Raw genomic sequence first — 5178 nt, forward strand, 5'->3', positions numbered from 1 at the left:
CCAAGTGTTGCTAAGGTGAGGGTACGCTCAACGGTTTTGGGATTAATCGAAATTCACTGCCAAGGAACTGCCCCCCCCCAGCCTATCAGCAAAGCGGGAGTGGCAACCGCTGCAGTCAGTATTTAAAGAATCTGATGGGCGTAACATGCTGAAATGTAATTGTTATGACTCAGAAAAAAGAAATCAGCTAGCAAAAGAGATGACAGCTGTTTCTCTGATTCCATTTACATCTAATTTGTAGTGTTTAGCTAATATCTTAGATGCATTTCCAAAGACAGCTAAGAATACATTTGCATTTCAGCAACTGATAAGGAAAAGTAGGTTTAATTTTATGAGAGTGACTAACTCTACCATTTCTTGCTAAACAGCAGGGATACCAACAGGAAAAAAAAGAAAAAAAAAAGGGAAGATTGAAAATCTCTGTTCTGGATTGCAGAACATGCTGCATAAACTCACACTGGACATATCTGTTTGCATGAAGACCTTGCAAAGGCTCTGTCAAACCTACTACAGAATCATAGAAGATGTAAAAGATGTTGTCATAGATCTAAATACAAGCTGCCAATTAACCATAATCCTGAAGAAAGTGCTTATCTAGAAAAGCACTTAAGATATTTAACTAGTCAGCATACGAGTGTCGTTAACCTTAGGTTCATCATATACACATCATTAAGTGACATTCCTTGAGTAGCAATATGACACATCCCCTCTCCTTCAGGGTAGTTCCAACTTGAGACATCTCATGGTTTTAGCCCAAGTTTTGTGCCATCTCTCATATAATTTCTAATATTGCTCATGTTTCTCCCATTTATTTAGGACTAGCTTACTGCTTGCAAGGCAAAATACGTGTAAAAATACATCACATCTGCCATAGCACCCTTCACACCTAAGTGTCCTGGATCATTTTATGACCGTAAGAAGAGTTCCAGCATCACTATGAAATGGTTGCATTCAGATTTACAGCCTCCTATCTAGGGTGGGAATGATCTTTATAGCACAGAAGCATTGTAGTGAGCGGCCCACGGTTCTGTAAGGAGTCAGTGGCAGAGCTGGAGAGGGAGCACAGAGTCCTGCCTTCTGATGCTCTGCTCCACTCACTGGTGGAAGTAAATACCACAATATACATGTGGATAGTTCTTAAGAACATTCCTCCAGAGCTATTAATATTTTACTAGCAATTTATGGATCGTCCTTCCTCCTCTCCCACCCCTACTGTTCTCAGACATGGAACAAAATTAAAAAAACCAATCATGCCATCTTGCATTTCAATTAAGTACAATGGAACAGATTCCCAGGGGCTAGACTGGGATTTGCTGGTGTAGTCCTTTATGAACAGAAGCAGGACAGATCCCAGTTTGCTACTGTGAACAGTACAGTGCCTACCCTACACCGCTGGGTACAGAGGCCAGACCTTAGTCTGGAAATGCAGTTTTGCCTTAGGAGGTATGGAAAGAAATTGGCAGCTTGTTACTCTTTCTCCCAGTCTTGCTCACCTTCGTGAAATAATAGTAAAGATCTGAAGCAACAGAATACTATGCCAATTTCTGTGGTTTGGGCTAAGCAGCTTACTATTGGCTTTTACATACACAGAAGTTTGATGTTTTCTGGCAGGTTGGCAGCCCAGGGGTATGATGTTTAGTATTCTCTAACTACAATGCTGCTCTCAATGAGCTAATGCCCATGGGGGAGCGGGGGAGAGCCCGTGCCCTGTGAACAGCTCCCACTCTGTGTGGAGTTGAAGCACTAAAATATGTACAAAGAAATATGGCCTCCCTTGATGACTGCAGATTAAAACGTGGACTCTATTAAAATTCACATCCTTCAGTTCCCAGTTTTGTTAATGATGAAGATAGGAATAAATGTAGGAAAACAAAGCAAACCAAAGTGAAAACTGGAAGGCAAACAGACTTTTAATTTTTTTTTAAAATTGCTTACAGAGCAGAAGGACAGAATCATGATCTCTTGACAAAAGTACCTGCCAGATGTACGATGTACCAAAGAAACGGCAACCACGCCGGTTTTCATACTGAATATAGCATGCAAGGGATGAATCAAGAGAAGCAACCCAGCCCGCTGCAGTCAGGTAGCCACCAGTTCAGCCATAGTTTGTAACCTGTTCTCTACAATAGCACAGAAGGAACCAGATACCTGTGTAGTCCTTCTGTAGCATCACCTCAGAAATACTCTTGGAAAGGGCACCATGAGGAGGGAGTAGGAGTTGTATATATTGTCTGCAGGAAGGACTGGATTTTGAGGACTCTTTGAGAACCTCTACTCACTGCAGGGTCATAAAAACGCCAGTTCTTTATGCTGTTAAAAAAACCTTCTACTTAAAGCAATGGAAGAAGTGGAATACACCATGTCCAGTGCCTCGGAGTTGGGTATGTTGGTCTGAGAAATCTAAACTTAAGGGAAACATCTGAAATTTTGGCACTCTGTGGTCATGAAACATATTTTCAAGGGATTATTTCAAGCGACTCCCCAAATTAAGGAATGCCTCTGTCTCTCTGATAAGGCCTCTCTTCTCAGTTCACTCCTGAAGCAGGGGTTATCTGTGAAACGCTCAATGGTAGTGACTTTGTGACTAAGGGAGAATAATGCTTGGGGAAAAAAAGAAAAGACTGGAAGAAGAAAGAAATGCAGTCTAAGTTCATTTTAACTCCAGTATGTTGTTATTAGTTAAAATTCCCAAGGTAACCTCTATTTCCACATATATGTAATAGTTTTCAATTTCATTAGGTCTAGCAAGGACTGTGAAACTTCAAATGAGGACCAAGAAGCCTGGCTGTATGTATCACGTTGTAGAAGACCCTCAATATTTCAATTTCTGTGACCTTTCCAGTATGCGTATATATGGGTATTATCCACCAGGGAGAACTGAATAATGATCCTCCCTCCTCCCCATTTTTTTTCCTTGCAAAATCATTTCTCAGCAAATCCAGATGGTGCAAAGGAGCCTGATGAGAAGAACGACCTGGTTCTGAGTGTGGATGTCAGAGTGTACATGTCTATGAAACTGCAAATGAAGCAGATGTTTGCCATTATTGCCCACTATTGAGGCACCAGCGTTTCTTCCTCACTAACCACATGCTGCAAGCAGCAATCGTGTATTACCTTCTCCTCTTCTAATGGGTACTCAGGTGTGTAATAAGTTGAATTTAATCTTGCTGATGAATCTTGTTTTAGTAGTTTGGCATGACAGGGCATTTCTTTGTTAAAAAGTCAATGGAGACATCTGGCTTTGGCAGGGTGACTAAAATGAGCTGTGTTTGGCCAATGTCTCTCCTGTTTCACCTTAATTTGCTGATACTAGATCCAGCAACGCTTTCAGACTCAGAACAGGAAAGCAGACTGCAGAAGTCACCCTTTACACCTGCCCTATTTCGCCTTAGACGCTTTATCTCCCGTGGTGTAAAACGCCTCAGGTATTCCTTATGTCACTTGAATGATGCCAATGCTGTATCACCCACTAAGCAAAGGCACTAAACCTGTAAGCACATGGAAGATATTCCCATTACTTCTGCTGGCTCCACTGATGACAGCGTTACTGTTAGCCAAACAAGCACTGAGTTCAGCTCTTTCTTGACCACAAGTCCCAACTCTGCACTTATGCAGAGAGGCATGAGACCGTTCTGACTCATTAGCATCTTACACGGTTTGCAGGACTGGTGCAAGTTACTGCATAAGATGAAGGACTGAGAATCAGACCTGTAATCTAGGGTCACTGGTGAGGGACTGCTGCTGTTTCACCCCCCTTGTAATAGCTTTCTTCCTTCACGATGAGTTATTGCGCTCCTATTTTTGACTGTGCTTCATTTGGAAAGTTGGCACAAAAATATTGTTTGGCAGACACAGACCTGCTCTGGCAATCTACTGTTTTGGGGTTGTTTGCTTTTAACTAATTCATTATATTGCTGTACTGCAACGTATATAATTTGTTTTCCCCTCCAGCACAGTGTTTATTAGACAACTACTCTCAGGAAACTTCCCCAAGACAAACACTTAACCCTCAGCCTCCTTGGAAAGGCTGGCAGTCTTCATTACCAAGCAAACCTATTACCTAGAAAACATAGGCAGCTCAAGTACATTAACACATACAATTAATAATAATATTTTGCTTGTTATTAGTGAAAACTTGCGTTAACATCAGTGCAACATCATCCCTGAAGTAACAGGATTCATCCCTTAAGTAACAGGAGCTCATTACGGAGAGATTTGTCAGATTAAGCCTGGGTTTCCCTGGCTTCTTTCTCTCTTACTTCTCTAATGTGATTGTTCTCCATGACCCCAATATATGAAAGTCATTTTAATGCTGTAACTACCCTTCCGACTGGAGAGGGCACTGAATGCCAAAGACATTTAAAGATATCACCAGTCAGACCTGATTCTAGAGCCATGAAGCAGTTCATGTTCCTTAAAAGCCGATTCCAGCAATTTCCTTTTGGTGAATCGCCACTGAGGTGGGAGCCAGATGCTGGAGTTCCTGAGCCTACCAGACACCAAATTTCCAGGCCTCCTAGACAATCATCAAATTAAAATTGTTCCCTGAAGCAAACTGGCTGCCCGTGCGAGGCAGGTGCAGTGGGCTCACATCATCTCTGCTCCCTACTGCGGAACAGCCATGCCTCCCATGCGCACAGCCAAATGCAACGGCAGACGTCACAGAGATCATTGATCTATCAGGTTTCTGCCCATCATAATAAATAATTCACTAAAGAACATTCTAGACCAGAAGTTATAAGCTTTGTAAAAGACAAAACCCCCCACCCTTTTTCTCTTGCGTGGCTCCCGTTGCAGCGTGGCCCCAGTTCTCCATGAGACTTTGTGGGTTCTGCTGCAGCTCAGGCCAATAACGGTAGGAAGTTAACTTTCAGAAGTGAGGAGCTGACACACCACCACAGCTCTTGATGCCTGCACTACAGCCTAAACCCAGGCAGCGTGCTCATCGTTAACTTTGTTGTCATTTTGCGTATCAAATTCTCCTGCGAGTCACCCAGAGGAGTATAGATCCGCAGAGAAACATGAACAGAAACGCTGTTAATCACTTCCCCAAATCTTACACTTTGCCTCAGTTGTAAAAACATGCCTTGTGACACTGGCTAATAAAGCGCTGCACAAGAAAGCATAGCTTTAATCTTTGTATTGAATTCTGGATTTGTAGGAGTTTTCAGTAAATCT

The sequence above is a fragment of the Pygoscelis adeliae genome, unplaced genomic scaffold (assembly GCF_000699105.1).
Source record: "Pygoscelis adeliae isolate BGI_AS28 unplaced genomic scaffold, ASM69910v1 Scaffold75, whole genome shotgun sequence".
NCBI lineage: Eukaryota > Metazoa > Chordata > Aves > Sphenisciformes > Spheniscidae > Pygoscelis > Pygoscelis adeliae.